Below are 8,560 nucleotides of genomic sequence, written 5' to 3'. Positions count from 1 at the left end.
TTTACCAGCCTTTAAACACTGATTGTATCCGGAGAAAAGCAGCAAACTCATTCATTTTTCTTTCATGATGCTACATTTTCTGTCAGTTTCAACTTACAATCACTAATGATCAATAGAAACATACTCTTCTGCTTGTTATCTTTGATGAATTAACAGGATAGAGAATAAGATCCTGTTGAAGCTCAGTCTAACATGAGTCGCTAAAGTTAGTTTTCCACAGTCGTACATTTAAACCAGTTCTCCATATATTAAAGGGGACCTATCATGCAAAATGCACTTGTGTACGTCTTTTATACATGAATATGTGTCCCCGGTGTTCCAGGGAACTCACCAAGTGTCAGAAAACACAACCCTCTCTATTTTCCTCCATACTCAAATCTCTAAAAAAGGGGCCGCAACGGATCTGATAAAAACTGATCCAGATTTGAACACTGTCCTGACGTCAGGACGGTGGCGCTACGGCTATTGGGCCAACTCCACCAATCAGGAGGAGACAGCCACGGCCATTGCCGTTCGAAAGCGCTGGAGACGCTGTAGTACATATGCCAGGCCTGTAGATGGTGCTGTTCTCACAGAATCAGCCCTTGCGAATTGAGCGAAATGAGGCATGGCTAAAATGCATGATCTGTTTGGTATTTTGAAAAAAAAAAAAGTATAAATATGCCTTATATAGGTATGGTCCTACACTATATTATTCAAATATAGCATGATCGGTCCACTTTAAGTATTGCACACCTGTAACCTTGGCAAACTTATAATGCACAGTTATAGATCAACATTGACACAGATAATGGACAATTATTTATTTTGTATAGTGTACATTTATATAAACAGAGAAAGGTGTTGAATCCTGACATTTGAAAACCTGTGACTGCTCAATATTTTGAGTTGTTTCTCTATAAATAAGTTGATAAATAATAATTAAAGAAACAGACAGTCATTTTTACCAACTTAAAAGTACTAAAGGAGAATTTAAAAGGTTAAATAACATTTAACTATTGCAGTGATTTTTGTTTAGTTTAGAAAAACATTATGACCCTAAGCAAACTTTTATGCCAAAATACTTTAGCAGTGTAAAGTTGACATGGCTGCTTCACATTGAAATGATAGTGACAGAGGCCCGGTTCTTCACAAGAAGCAGTATTTCATGTGCTTATCCAATAATCCTCCAATCCTTAATCAGTAGAGCATTGCTCCACGGAGGGAGTTCTAATTAATTTCTATTGTTTGGCGACTTAACCCTCAAGGCTGCCTCCCTCTATATCCGCTGCATGGTATTTGCTCTTTTTCCTCTAATCCTGGATCCATGCTCTGGGAGAGTGACCTCAGCCCTCCTTTCTCTCTCTCTTTCTTTTTCTCTCAATTCCTTCTTTTCTCAAGATCCGGGAAAAGCCGCCGTGGAAGATCCGGACAAACAGACTGATGGGATTTGCAAGAAGCACCGGAGAGGGGTTTTAATAAGAAGAGCTGTATAAAGGACAGGCTGGAGGCAGGGAGGTGAGACTGGGGGGCTTGTTCTGGGGTGTTGACCCCTGCGTTGTCCTGTGTGGAGAATCAAAGCATCTCCGCTCCTTCTTTGTGTCGCTGCAGCAATGTGATCCATGAGCGCTGGAAATAAGGCTGCTTCCATTGTCAAAAGACTCAAGGGCACAGTAAAACCAGTGAGTAGTTTTCGGGGAAACTTGAAAAATGTATTCCGGTTATAATTACTAGTTAGCTGTTAAAAAGGAATCATTAACCTAATATAACAGTGATGTAACCTGGTTACTTTCCGATCACCTCAACATCAAATGAAAGCCAAATAAAGACAAGAGAAAGTCATATCAGTAAGATGTTTTTATCTTAAAGGTGGGGTAGGTAATTTTGGAGAAACCAGCTCGAGTGCGCAAGAATTTGAAAATACACAACCGGAAAAAATCTGCCACTTCCTTACAGAGCCCCTCCTCCAACACACACGAACGCGCACATGACCAATGAGGGCACGAGATAAGTTTGTGCACAGATGGAAGGCTGACAGGCAGGTAGGCCATCCAGTTATTTTAGCCGGGCCGGCTCAGATGATTGGTCGTGCTTTTTACAGTACTACGGCTTCCACAGATGACATTTTTTAATGGATTTTTTGTCAAAGCACTTAAGATATTCATTGCTATCAGGATGTTAAGAGCATTCCATGGAATATAACAAAAAGTGTATCTCGAGCCGGTTTCTCAAACTTACCTACCCCACCTTTAAAGAGGCCCTATTATGATTTGTTGGTGTGTTATATAAGTTTTGGTGCATGTAAATGGTCTGCAAAGACTAAAATCCCCAAAGCTCTCGTAGAGGTCTTTCTCTCCCACAAACAAAGTGACATCACTATGTAACTCATGTTTCTATTGGCTAGCACGACAACACATCGTACGTGATAGGCTAAGGGGCGGGACATCTCTAAACGGTTGACCAATCACAACAGTGAGTGGTCAGCTAACCAATCAGAGTTGTCTAGTTTCAGACAGCGGGTCTTTTATAATTATTATAATGTACTAATCTTTATTTAAAAATGTATTGAAACACTGTTATCCTGCTAGCAATCTTCGTTTGAAAAAATCTATAATCTGATCATGCATTTTATTTAAATGTAACTGTAAGGGAATACAGTTTTTTGGTATCTTGATTATGTCATCCCGTTACATGTAATCTGTGGGTGTTTCTCAATGTCGAGGACGCTTCCTTGGTAGGACATGTCTTCCGAGTCAGGTCCTTCAGAAGCGAGGCAAGAATCCTTCCTAGCCTCGGAAAACGAAGAATGGTGGAACAGGCTAACAGGTGTGCAGGTGTGCGTCATATGCGAGGCCCCGCCTTAAATGGAGCGCGATTTCCGCCAAAGATTTTGGAAATTGGTCCGTGCGCAAAGCATTGTGGGGATTTTAAGACCACGGAGGATACACATGTGCAGCCTCGAAATTTCCCGCAATGAAGGACGCCGGCCTCTGTAGAATTCCAAGGATCCTGGACATTGGAACAGTCCTTCGGCGGGACTCGATTACGTAGCATCCTTGAAATAGTGGCTCTGGAGGAGCTTTCCTCGACATTGAGAAACACCCTCTTACTCCTCAAGCCTGAAACTTGTACTCTCACATCTTCTGAAGGAAATGTTGATATTATCATGCTTTTTCCTGTAAATACTGGGTCTTTCTAACATGTTTCTTTCATTAAGCCTTTGTCATCAGTGTCCCTAAACATGTCAGAGCAGATAAATGTGAGTAAGGACATTTCAAAGAAGCAGTGACTCTGTTTCTGATTAAAGTTGTGTTCTGAAGAACTGGATGACTCTGCTGTTTTCTGTTTGCCTCTTTTTTCCATGTCTCCCTGCAGACATTTGTGTCATTTCTCGAGGGTGCTGTAAAAGGCAGAGAGAGAAGGGAGTGGCGCACATTAAATATAAAACTCACACTGAGTTATGGCATGTTAATTGTTTTAACTGTTGATTGTTTGTTACTGTATGATGCCAGAGGAGTTGCTGACAGCAATGCCAATGTGTTTTCAGTGATATATTAACCATCATCTGGAGTTCAACCTCTCTAACCCAACAGTCTTTGCCAGAAAATCATGCAGAGCAGCCAAGCTTTGTTTCAACTCACAGGATTTGATATTAAGTACAACAAGAGATCCCAAAGGTTTTAAACATACCAAACTGTCAGCTTGACTTTTAGAGGAATGTGAAAAACAAAGCATTAGTGTATTTATTGGAATTGTGCAGCAACATTTAACATGGATTCTCAGATATGAATATTTTGCTTCAAAGAAGTGTGAAAAGCTGATATGTCAAGCATTGTGGACCACATTGTAAAGCTAAAGCTACTTAGACCTGCACTAACACATGTTTGGCTACTTTAAGGCAGCAGAAACTAACGTCCGAGCAAACAATTAACTAGTTTCACACACATCTTTCAAACTCTGACTAATTGTTACCGATTATTAACAGGAACATTTTTAAATCTTCATGTCCACATAAATATAACCCTGATGACATCACATGTTTTGTTTTACCATTGAGAGTCACAGACGACATTCAACTGTTATCGCAATATACTTTCAATGAGAGGTAAACTGATCTTCAAGTGTCAAATCACTGTAATCGCCCTTTAAAGTGAGATAAAGCCTGTCAAATATATCCACAAACACTACTTTACTCATGTTTGCTCAAACTGCAGCAAGATAACTGTGATAGTTCAGCAGTCGAGCAGGCTTGAATCCAAGTTCAGTTTCAATATGGCCGACATCTGCTGCTGCAGAGACAATTGAAACAGTGCAGTTAAATCAATCCAGACTATGAGCGGGAAACAGGGAGACAGGGAGAGGAGGGGAGGTCTTTTCATCTGTGTAGCGCTGGTAAATACCCCCATGTGCAATGAGAGATCCCATTGTGTGGAACTGCAGGGTCAAGGAGAAATTGTCCCAGAAAAAAAAGCTAATCACAGAAACAAGGGAGAAAATGGGGGCTGAAGAAACACACTTCCTGCTGCCTTCATCTTGTTTTTATTTGCATAATCAAAAAAACTCAGGCACTCACGTCCAACTTGTAGGAGCTTGGAAAAATACAACAAGATGTAGCATTTCAATTGGAGAGGCAACAAGCTTTTGAGCGATTGCTTCCTCCAGGAGAGCTCGAGGTCTTAATGCGGGTGTGAGTTGATTGACAGTAAGCAGAGCGTAACGTAATGCAACGCTGATATGAAAACACTCGGCTAAGCTCAGAGGAATAATGATAAAAACTAAACACTGACAGATCCCATAAGCTGTCATGTTATCTGTGATGGATTGTTTACCTAAGGCGAGTTTTCAGGAGGTTGTTTTTCATCGTGGACGAGAATGAGCTGAAGCACATGGCGACTTCTGAAGGAAGAAAAACACATATATAGAAATAAAAAGGAGGGGAGAAGCTAAAAGAAGCCAAGAAAGATATAATATTTTAGTGCCATGATGCAGCATGACCCTTTCTCGGTCTAAAACAACCTAAAAGAGGCCTTAGCTGTTGCTCCGCCATGCCAAAGTCAGGATTCTTGTGGTTTTTGTGGCCTCTGGCCTGTTTGTCCTGTGTGGTGCCAGCTGCTCCGTGAACACACAGGCTGACATCGTCCTGCAGAAGAAGAGGAAGCAGAGGCCCTCGCAGACTGCAGCAGCGCTGATTTATGCTAAAAGCACAACCATAACCATAAATATACATGATGGGTTCTTCTAGTGACCGGAAAACCAGCTTTGTAGGTACTAAGTGTTTGAAAAGAGGGGATAAGGGGAAAATAAACTAGGCCAGTTTGTTTCTACAGAACTGCTGGAGAATCGAGACAAGCTCAAGGCTCATGAGTTATTAGTCAGAAAATCGAAATGGGTGCCTTTTGAGGACATAGGACCAAATTATATGGAACACGTGCACTGGCTTTGTCTGTAGCTTGTAGTGTTTTAGAGATTAAAAAAAAAAAAAAGGCAGATTATTCCTTTAGGGAAAAAATGATAGCTTCTGGAGGGAACACAGGGATTTTAGCCTTTGCAGACCATTTACACAAACCTATAACACACTACAGGAAAGGGAAAACCCCAAAAGGCATAATAGGGCTCCTTTAATGTACGTTTTAATATTAAAGGGGACCTATTATGCAAAATCCACTTTGTCATGTCTCTTGTACATCACCATGTGTCCCCTCTGTGTAAAGAGATTCTGAAAGTTTCAGGAAAAAAGATTCGCTCACTTTTTGTCCTGATCCATTTATATAAAAACCTCTCTGAAAATGAGCTGATTTTTTGGCTTGTGTAACCATTAGCCAATAACCAACCAAGGTTACCCCCCCCCCACCTTATCACCTGAATCTCCTCCTAGAGCACCTTTGTGTTCTTTTTAACCAAATATCTTTTGAAACAGGACTGAAACAGAGGGGATTATGGGATGCTGCAATGCACGATCTGTTTGGTATTTCGAGGCAAACACTTCAGAGACATGTTTTGTATATATCTGAGACCTATAATATATTGATGTATAATAGGGGACCTTTAAATAATGTGACACAAGCTATTAACAGTGTTAAACATCTAACAAGGCCTAATTCCACAGGAAGATAATGTCAGCACATGTCGTCCCAGCTTTTAACAACACGTGTTAATAGCATTTGTTCAACATAATAATGTTTGCCGGGCAGCACAAAGAGGATCAACAATAACTGCCTGTTCTGATGAAGGGTTGCCATGATGTCAGATACAGAGACTTTATTTTATATCTGTCCAAGTGGTTTCCCCCCTGGGTGCGACACGCAGCTGCAAGCTTCAAAGAGTCTGGCATGAGTCTGAAGAAGAGGAACAAAAAACTGTCAAATGTTTCCTGACCATTAGAAGGAGAGCAGCGTCGCAAATCAGATGTAGAATCAATGTGGATTCAGAGAAAGACAACAATGACCAACAATTACCGCCCCTTAAAGTCAAACTATTACTTTTCTTTAGAGCTTGTTTTCAACCAAGTTTAATTTATGACAGGGCTTTAGGAATATGGAAGTAATAAAACGTTTCATAATTAAAGATTGTGGTTTTAAGAGCTGGTGCCAGTTAATAATCGTTTTTATTTGCATGCTGTAAACATCTTTGCGAGGGAACATCAGATGCTACACATAAAATATTGTGTTTTATGACTATGAAAGTTATTTGTAATAAGAGGCCACAGCATACATTGTAATTTAAAAGCAAAAACATATTGAAGGATGCATCACAAAGGTTTGGAAGCTGCTGGATTGTATCATGTGAACAACATGTTTTCATTATAAAATAGAAAAAACATGTGTCCGTTTTGATGGAAAGTTTATTCTTGACCTCATAAAGAGTATTTTCGAAGTAAGAGTGCATTTTTTAATCTTGATATTATTCAACTTTGTTCCTGAACTGAAGACATACATGAAGCTTGCGATATATTTTGTTGAATGAATGGACAAAACAAGGCTGGGGGATAACATATCTAAGTTTTAGTTACAATCCGAGATAGTTTAGGATTTAAAGTGTGTTTTAAACTAAGGATCTTGACATTAATTGAACAAATTACTAGTTAGTAACTATTGTTTGTCATAAAAAACGAAGGAACAAGACGTATTCATATGTGTATGTGTATTCATTTTGTACCTTACGTAAGGTATTAAATGAATACAACAATATACTCTGAAGAAATATTCAAACTATGGTTTTAGGTATCCACAAATATGTGAAACGTGTATAATAACAGACCCACAGCTGTTTCTACATTATAGTTTCTGTGGGAATTCGAGCTCTTATGGTTCTAACGATACAGTTATTTCCTATGTTGGCGTTGAGTCAAGCTCCTGTCAGCCTCAGCCCTCTGTGGGGACTGACAGGTGGATTTGACCTTTGAACTCAAAGCTTCTCGTGCTACTCCTGAGCCGGAGAGTCTTTGACCCTTCATTGAATTTTCAGAGCGATGAGGTCAACAGGCTTTTCTCCACCCTGATGTTGTGTGGCCGGCATTTGTGTTTCCCAGCACAGATTCCCAGCTGCAGGACGGGCTTCTTTCAGGCTGTGTTAATACGATATTGGTGTTTAAACTTCTATCATGACGTTCAGGTCACTTCTCTGGAGGTTGAGAGGGAGGAAATCACTTAATAAGGGTGTAGGAAAATAACACACAGAGATCAACTACAATGTGTCATCATTAAAACATCTGGAAAACTGTTTATATACCGTATCAGTTTTAGGATATAAAACTGTGTCATTTGGATCATTTGATCCATAAAAGAGTAAGAGAAAGAGAAAAACAACATTTGAAAGCAAAGTTATTATTACTATTTGTATTATTGTTTTATTATTATTAAATGTATTAAAGGTAGGGTAGGTAAGTTTGAGAAACCGGCTCGAGATACACTTTTTGTTATATTCCATGGAATGCTCTTAACATCCCGATAGCAATGAATATCTTAAGTGCTTTGACAAAAAATCCATACAAAAATATCATCTGTGGAAGCCGTAGTACTGTAAAAAGCACGACCAATCATTTTAGCCGGCCCGGCTAAAATAACTGGATGGCCTACCTGCCTGTCAGCCTTCCATCTGTGCACAAACTTATCTCGTGCCCTCATTGGTTATGTGCGCGTTCGTGTGTGTTGGAGGAGGGGCTCTATAAGGAAGTGGCAGATTTTCTCCGGTTGTGTATTTTCAAATTCTAGCGATCTCGAGCCGGTTTCTCAAACTTACCTACCCCACCTTTAATCAGAAATTAATCAAGCAGTTTAAACACTATATAATAAAAAAAAAATATTTTCAGGATAATATGCAGTGTTACAAACACACTTTTGCACAAGACCAAAAGTATAAAGTAAAGGTGCTATTTACCAGCTATTTTGAACACTGTAGTTATTCAAAGTATTTCACATTTGAAAGCACAAAGCTTTTTAATATCCAAAACCAACTTCTCTGTGACTAGTGTTTCTTAAATTGTCACATATTTACTGTGTTTGTTCCTTTATTTGATTCAATAACCTAATCTATTTCTGGCTTTGATATCGTAAATTCCAAGTCACCTATCATCAAAATCCAC

Source organism: Trematomus bernacchii, unplaced genomic scaffold, assembly GCF_902827165.1.
Source record: "Trematomus bernacchii unplaced genomic scaffold, fTreBer1.1, whole genome shotgun sequence".
Classification (NCBI taxonomy): Eukaryota; Metazoa; Chordata; class Actinopteri; order Perciformes; family Nototheniidae; genus Trematomus; species Trematomus bernacchii.
The sequence above is the reverse complement of the archived record's forward strand: the minus strand, read 5'-3'. Positions refer to the sequence as shown.